Raw genomic sequence first — 9,017 nt, forward strand, 5'->3', positions numbered from 1 at the left:
GGATTCCACATTCTCTTCTTCTTTTTCTATTTCTTATGAGCAGAAGCAGAGACAAAGGCATTCTTGTTGAAGCTGATCCTGAACCTGAAAGGACCTTGAAGAGAAAGCTAAGAGAAGCCAAAGCACAACTCTCTTTAGAGGGCTTGACCGAATTCTTCAAGGGAGAAGACATGGCAGCCGAAAACAACAACAATGCCAACAATGCAAGGAAGGTGCTTGGTGACTTTACTGCACCTACTCCTGATTTCTATGGGAGAAGCATCTCAATCCCTGCCATTGGAGCAAACAACTTTGAGCTTAAGCCTCAATTAGTTTCTCTAATGCAACAGAATTGCAAGTTTCATGGACTTCCACTGGAAGATCCTCATCAGTTTTTAGCTGAGTTCTTGCAAATCTGTGACACAGTCAAGACTAATGGGGTTAACCCTGAGGTCTATAGGCTGATGCTATTCCCTTTTGCTGTAAGAGACAGGGCTAGAATATGGTTGGATTCTCAACCTAAAGAAAGCCTGGACTCTTGGGAAAAGCTAGTCAATGCCTTCTTGGCAAAATTCTTTCCACCACAAAGATGGAGTAAGCTTAGAGTGGAAGTCCAAACCTTTAGACAAAAGGATGGAGAATCCCTCTATGAAGCTTGGGAAAGATACAAACAATTAATCAGGAGATGTCCTTCAGACATGCTTTCTGAATGGAGCATCATAGGTATTTTCTATGATAGTCTCTCTGAACTATCCAAGATGTCTTTGGATAGCTCTGCAGGAGGATCTCTTCATTTGAAGAAGACGCCTGCAGAAGCTCAAGAACTGATTGAAATGGTTGCAAATAACCAATTCATGTACACTTCTGAGAGGAATCCTGTGAACAATGGGACTGGTCAGAAGAAAGGAGTTCTTGAGATTGATGCTCTGAATGCCATATTGGCTCAGAACAAAATATTGACTCAACAAGTCAATTTGATTTCTCAAAGTCTGTCTGGAATGCAAAATGCACCAAACAGTACTAAGGATGCTTCATCTGAGGAAGAAGCCTAAGATCCTGAGAACCCTTCCATGGAAGAGGTGAATTACCTAGGAGAACCCTATGGTAATACCTATAATTCTTCATGGAGAAATCACCCAAACCTCTCATGGAAGAATCAAGAGAGACCTCAACAAGGTTTCAATAATAATGGTGGAAGAAACAGGCTTAGCAATAGCAAGCCTTTTCCATCATCTTCTCAGCAACAGACAGAGAGTTCTAAGCAGAATAATTCTGACTTAGCAACCATGGTCTCTGATCTAATAAAGACCACTCAAAGTTTCATGAATGAAACAAGATCCTCCATTAGAAACTTGGAAGGACAAGTGGGTCAGCTGAGCAAGAAAATTACTGAACTTCCTCCAAGCACTCTCCCAAGTAACACTGAAGAAAATCCAAAAGGAGAGTGCAAAGCCATCAATATGGCCGAATTCTGGGAGGAAGAAGAGGCAGTGAACGCCACTAAGGAAGACCTCAATGGGCGTGCACTGGCCTCCAGTGAGTTCCCCAATGAGGAACCTTGGGAATCTGAGGCTCAAACTGAGACCATAGAGATTCCCTTGGACTTACTACTGCCTTTCATGAGCTCTGATGAGTATTCTTCCTCTGAAGAGGATGAGTATGTCACTGAAGAGCAAGTTGCTAAATACCTTGGAGCAATCATGAAGCTAAATGACAAGCTATTTGGAAATGAGACTTGGGAAGATGAACCTCCCTTGCTCACCAAAGAACTGGATAACTTGTCTAGGCAGAAACTGCCTCAAAAGAGGCAGGATCCTGGGAAGTTTTCTATACCTTGTACCATAGGCACCATGACCTTCAAGAAGGCCTTGTGTGACTTAGGGTCAAGTGTGAACCTCATGCCCCTCTCTGTAATGGAGAAATTAGGGATCTTTGAGGTGCAAGCTGCAAAAATCTCACTAGAGATGGCAGACAACTCAAGAAAACAAGCCTATGGACTTGTAGAGGATGTTCTGGTTAAGGTTGAAGACCATTACATCCCTACTGATTTCATAGTCCTAGAGACTGGGAAGTGCATGGATGAATCCATCATCCTTGGCAGACCATTCCTAGCCACAGCAAAGGCTGTGATTGATGTTGATGGAGGAGAGTTGATCATTCAAGTGAATGAAGAATCCATGGTGTTTAAGGCCCAAGGATATCCCTCTATCATCATGGAGAAGAAGCATGAAGAGCTTCTCTCAAAACAGAGCCAAACAGAGCCCCCACAGTCAAACTCTAAGTTTGGTGTTGGGAGGCCACAATCAAACTCTAAGTTTGGTGTTGAAACCCCACATTCAAACTCTAAGTTTGGTGTTGGGAGGTTTCAACAAGGTTCTGAGCATTTCTGAGGCTCCATGAGAGACCTCTGTCAAGCTAGTGACAGTAAAGAAGCGCTTGTTGGGAGGCAACCCAATGTTTTATAATTAATTATTTTCTTTTGTTATTTTATCTTTTTTGTAGGTTGATGATCATAAGAAGTCATAAAAATAATGAAAAAAGCAAAAACAGAATGAAAAACAGGAAGAAAACAGCACACCCTGGAGGAAGATGCTGCTGGCGTTCAAACGCCAGTCAGCCTAGCAGATGGGCGTTTAACGCCCAGTCTGGCACCTTTCTGGGCGTTTAACGCCAGAAAGGGGCACCAAACTGGCGTTAAACGCCAGTAAAGGTATAAAACCTGGCGTTAAACGCCAGGAATGGGCATCAGCCCGGCGTTTAACGCCAGAATTGGCCCAAAACGTGGATTTTGGTGCCAATTGGTGCAGGGATGCCTTTTCCTTGACACTACAGGATCTGTGGACCCCACAGGACCCTACTACAGGATCTGTGGACCCCACAGGACCCTACAATCACTCTCTCTTCTTCCCCCATTCACCAATCACCTCAACACCTCTTCCCCAAAAACCCCACCAACCTCACACTTCAAATTCAAACCACTTTCCCTCCCAAACCCACCCTCAAATGACCGAACTTTCATCCCCCTCTCTCCTATATAAACCCCTCTTTACACCCTTCATTCCCACACAACCTAAACACCACTTCTTCCCCCTTTGGCCGAATACACCTCCATCTCCCTCTTCCTCATTTCTTCTTCTTCTACTCCCTTCTTTCTTCTTTTGCTCGAGGACGAGCAAACATTTTAAGTTTGGTGTGGTAAAAGCGTTGCTTTTTCGTTTTTCCATAACCATTATGGCACCAAAGGCCGGAGAAACCTCTAAAAAGAGGAAAGGGAAGGCAAAGGCTTCCACCTCCGAGTCATGGGAGATGGATAGATTCCTCTCAAAGGTGCATCAAGACCACTTCTATGAAGTTGTGGCCTTGAAGAAGGTGATCCCCGAAGTCCCTTTTTCACTCAAAAAGGGTGAATATCCGGAGATCCGCCATGAGATCCGAAGAAGAGGTTGGGAAGTACTTACCAACCCCATTCAACAAGTCGGAATCTTGATGGTTCAAGAGTTCTATGCCAATGCATGGATCACCAAGAACCATGACCAAAGTGTGAACCCGAATCCAAAGAATTATCTTACTATGGTTCGGGGGAAATACTTGGATTTCAGTCCGGAGAGTGTGAGGATGGCGTTCAACTTGCCCATGATGCAAGGAGATGAGCATCCTTACACTAGAAGGGTCAACTTTGATCAAAGGTTGGACCAAGTCCTCACAGTCATATGTGAAGAGGGCGCACAATGGAGGCAAGACTCAAGAGGAAAGCCGGTTCAATTAAGAAGGCATGACCTCAAGCCCGTGGCTAGAGGATGGTTAGAGTTCATACAACGCTCAATCATTCCCACTAGCAACCGGTCCGAAGTGACCATAGACCGGGCCATCATGATCCATAGTATCATGATTAGAGAAGAAATAGAAGTTCATGAGGTTATAGCTCAAGAACTCTATAAAGTGGCGGACAAGACCTCCACTTTGGCAAGATTAGCCTTTCCTCACCTCATTTGTCACCTCTGCTATTCAGTTGGAGTTGACATAGAGGGAGACACCCCCATTGATGAGGACAAGCCCATCACTAAACAAAGGATGGAGTACACAAGAGAGCCTTCTCACCATGAGATCCCTGAGATACCTCAAGGGATGCACTTTCCTCCACACCACTATTGGGAGCAACTAAACACCTCCCTAGGAGAGTTGAGTTCCAACATGGGACAACTAAGGGTGGAGCACCAAGAACACTCCATCATCCTTCATGAGATTAGAGAAGATCAAAGAATCATGAGGGAGGAACAACAAAGACAAGGAAGAGACATTGAGGAGCTCAAGCACTCCATAGGACCTTCAAAAGCAAGGAAGAGCCGCCATCACTAAGGTGGACCCATTCCTTGATTTCCTTGTTCTTTATTCCCTTGTTTTTCGATTTTTATTGCTTTATGCTATCCATGCTTGTGTCTTATGATCATTAGTGTCTTAGTGTCTATGCCTTAAAGTTATGAATGTCCTATGAATCCATCACCTTTCTTGAATAAAAATGTGCTTAATTGAAAAAGGAAGAATTGCATGAATTTTGAATTTTATAATAGTTTAATTATGATGATGTGGTGGCAATATTTTTGTTCTCTGAATGTATGCTTAAACAGTGCATATGTATCTTGAATTTGTGGTTCATGAATGTTGGCTCTTGAAAGAATGATGAAAAAGGAGACATGTTACTGAGGATCTGAAAAATCAATAAAATGATTCTTGAAGCAAGAAAAAGCTATTCAAAAAAAAAAAAAATCGAAAAAAAATCGAAAAAAAAAGAGAAAGAAAAAGAAAGAATAAGAGTTGTGATCCAAGGTAAATAAGAGTGTGCTTAAGAACCCTGGACACCTCTAATTGGGGACTTTAGCAAAGCTGAGTCACAATCTGAAAAGGTTCACCCAATTATGTGTCTGTGGCATGTATGTATCCGGTGGTAATACTGGAAGACAGAGTGCTTTGGGCCACAGCCAAGACTCAATAAATAGCTATGTTCAAGAATCATCATACTTCACTAGGAGAATCATTAACACTATCTGGACTCTGAGTTCCTAAAGAAGCCAACCATTCTGGATTTCAAAGGGGAGATTGAGATGCCAAAACTGTTCAGAAGCAAAAAGTTAAAAGCCCCGCTCATCTAATTAATACTGATCTTCACAGATGTTTTGGAATTCATTGCATATTCTCTTCTTTTATCTTATTTGATTTTCAGTTGCTTGAGGACAAGCAACAATTTAAGTTTGGTGTTGTGATGAGCGGATAATTTGTATACTTTTGGCATTGTTTTTAGTATGTTTTTGATATCTTTTAGTTAGATTTTAGTATATTTTTATTAGTTTTTATTTAAAATTCACTTTTCTGGACTTTACTATGAGTTTGTGTGTTTTTCTGTGATTTCAGGTATTTTCTGGCTGAAATTGAGGGACTTGAGCAAAAATCTGATTCAGAGACCAAAAAGGACTGCAGATGCTGTTGGATTCTGACCTCCCTGCACTCGAAGTGGATTTTCTGGAGCTACAGAAGCTCAATTGGCGCGCTCTCAACGGCGTTGGAAAGTAGACATCTAGGGCTTTCCAGCAATATATAATAGTCCATACTTTATCCAAGATTTGATGGCCCAAACCCGCGAAGCAATCCGGCCTCAGAAATTCCAGCGTTAAACGCCGGAACAGGATTAAAAGTTGGAGTTAAACGCCCAAACTGGCATGGGAGCTGGCGTTTAACTCCAGAAAACGTCTCTACACGAATTTCCTTGATTGCTCAGCCCAAGCACACACCAAGTGGGCCCGGAAGTGGATTTTTATGTCATTTACTCATTCTTGTACACCTTAGGCTACTAGTTTTCTATAAATAGGACCTTTTACTATTGTATATGGAGAGCCTTTTGATCATGTTTTTATGATTGAACTCACTTTGGAGGCTGGCCATTCGGCCATGCCTAGACTATGTTCTTATGTATTTTCAACGGTGGAGTTTCTACACACCATAGATTAAGGGTGTGGAGCTCTGCTGTACCTCGAGTATTAATGCAATTACTATTGTTCTTCCATTCAAATTCCACTTGTTCTTTATCTAAGATATCACTCGTTCTTCAACCTATGAACAAGGTGACTGACAACCATTCTTGTTCTACAAGCATTCGAGGCTTTAGTGAATATCTCTTGGATTTCTGATTGCATGATGCATGGTTGATCGCCTGACAACCGAGTGCTCGCCTGACAAACGAGCCAGCCATTCCATGAGATCAGAGTCTTCGTGGTATAGGCAAGAACTGATGGCGGCATTCAAGAGAATCCGGAAGGTCTAACCTTGTCTGTGGTGTTCTGAGTAGGATTCAATGACTGAATGACTGTGACGTGCTTCAAACCTGTAACCTACTGGGCGTTAGTGACAGACGCAAAAGAGTGATTCTATTCCGGTAGGGGAGGGAACCAAACCGGTGATTGGCGGCACTGTGACAGAGTGCTCTGCATTAGCTTTCACTGCGCGGATGGGAGGTAGCTGCTGACAACAGTGAGACCCTACACAAGTTTGCCATGGAAAGGAGTAAGAAGGATTGGATGAAGACTGTAGGAAAGCAGAGAGACGGAAGGGAAGGCATCTTCATACACTTGTCTGAAGCTCATACACCAATGATATACATAAGTATCTCTATCTTTACCTTTTCTGTTATTTTCGTTCATCATCATCATATACATTTGAGTCTGCCTGACTAAGATTTACAAGATGACCATAGCTTGCTTCAATACTAACAATCTCCGTGGGATCGACCCTTACTCACGTAAGGTTTTATTACTTGGACGACCCAGTACACTTGCTGGTTAGTTGTGCGAAGTTGTGTAATGCCATGGTATTAGGCGCACCAAGTTCTTGGAGCCATTACCGGGGATTATTTGAGTTGTGAAAAAGTATTGTTCACAATTTCGCGCACCAGCGAGCCTCTCCCTTCTCTCGTGCAACGATGGCAACGGCGACGGCGGCGAGGTCTCAACCGGTGCTATTCCTTCCTCCTCCCTCTCCTTCCTTTCTCCCTCATCCCCTTCAAGAAACTTCCCTTGTTTCTCGTTTCTTCCCCTTTCTTTTCTTCTGTATATGTGCATTCGTAGGTTTAGGGCACGAATTTAGAAATTTGGGGATATTAGGGTTTTGTTAGAAATTTTAGGATTAGAGAAAAATATACACGAGTAATATAACAATTTTATAAAATATTTGAGATAAAATAACAATTCAGAAATTAAATATAATACTATAAAGATTGCTTTTAAAATGCACAAGATTTTATTTATCAAGATATCAATGAGTTTAAATAATTATTTTTCATTTAAATTATAAAATAAACATACTAATCACATTTTATAAAATATGGTTTAAATCCTAATATCAATTATCTAAATTAAATCATATAACTTTTTATTATTTTTCCTTCACCACAACTTTAATTTCAATTTATATGAAATAACTAATTATAATAAAAGTTGTACAAAAATATTAACCGACTTAAACTTAAAATATTTACAAAAATCCATTTAATCATTCCTAAGAAGTTAATCTCTAAGAGCTCAAAAATAAATTGTAATTTAATCACAATACAAATTTCTTAAATTAAATTATATAATACTTCTATTATTGAATTTTAGTTTCAAATTATATGAAATAACCAATTATAAAATAACACAAGAATTGTAATGAACTTAACTCAAAATATTTAATAAAACTAATCTAATTATTCTTAATTAATAAATTTCTAAAAATAAAGAGTTCATATTAATAAAACAAGTCATAACTTTTTTATAATAAAAATTATCTAAATTAGATTGTACAATTCTTTCTTATTTTTCAATTACGAAAATTATACAAAATATTTCAATATAATAAAATTATCTAAGAATATTAATTTGTTAAAATGATTAAAACTGTGACCATAAACCCCCTTAGATCACCCCCCAAAACCGTGACTATAGACCCTTTTAGGTCACCCTTTTGAAAAACTGTGACCATGGACACTTTTTGGTCACTATAAGAAACTGTGACCATAGACCCCTTTAGCTCACCCTCAAAACCATGACCATAGACCCTTTTAGGTCACCCTTCCGAAAAACCGTGACTATAGACTCTTTTTGGTCACTGTAAACAACTGTGACCACAGACACCTTTAGGTCACCCCCTAAAACTGTAATCATAGACCCTTTTAGGCCACCCCTAAAACCGTGACCATAGACCCCTTTAGGTCACCCCCCAAAACCATAACCATAGACCTTTTTAGGTTACCCTTTTTTGAAAAACCGTGACCATAGCCCCTTTTTGGTCATTATAAAAAACCGTGATCATAGACCCCTTTAGGTCACCCCTAAAACCGTGACCATAGACCCTTTTAGGCCATCCTCCAAAACCGTGACCATAGACCCCTTTAGGCCACCCCCATAAAACCGTGACCATAAACCCTTTTAGGCCACCCCCAAAATCGTGACTATAGACCCCTTTAGGCCATCCCCAAAAACCGTGACCACAGACCCTTTTAGGCCACCCCAAAACCGTGACCATAGACCCCCTTTAGGTCACCTGCCAAAATCGTGACCATAGACCCTTTTAGGTCACCCTTTTTTGAAAAACCGTGACCATAGCCCCTTTTTGGTCACTGTAAAAAATCGTGACCATAGACCCTTTTAGGTCACCCCCAAAACCGTGACCATAAATCCTTTTAGGCCACCCCACAAAACCGTGACCATAGACCCCTTTAGGCCACCCCCTAAAACCGTGACCATAGACCCTTTTAGGTCACCCTTTTTTGAAAAACCGTGACCAGAGACCCTTTTTTGTCACTGTAAAAAATCGTGACCATAGACCATTTTAGGCCACCCCTCAAAACCGTGACCATAGACCCTTTTAGGCCACCCTTTTTTAAAAAACCGTGACCATAGGTACTCTATGGTCACCCTTTCCAAAAAAATCGTGACCATAGCTTTTTTTTGTTACGGTGAAAAACCGTGATCATAGAGGGTCTATGATCATGATTTTTTACCGTGACCAAAAAA

The 9,017-nt window shown here is 40.9% G+C and overlaps 1 non-coding gene across 1 annotated transcript; it reads right to left on the minus strand.

Annotated features, from left to right (window-relative positions):
- Positions 1–575: 575 nt before the first annotated feature.
- On the minus strand, positions 576–683 carry LOC130942734 (small nucleolar RNA R71). Its single transcript, XR_009071293.1, has one exon. It is a non-coding gene; the product is annotated as a small nucleolar RNA R71 (small nucleolar RNA).
- Positions 684–9,017: the final 8,334 nt, after the last annotated feature.

Source organism: Arachis stenosperma, chromosome 7 (genome assembly GCF_014773155.1).
Source record: "Arachis stenosperma cultivar V10309 chromosome 7, arast.V10309.gnm1.PFL2, whole genome shotgun sequence".
Lineage (NCBI taxonomy): Eukaryota > Viridiplantae > Streptophyta > Magnoliopsida > Fabales > Fabaceae > Arachis > Arachis stenosperma.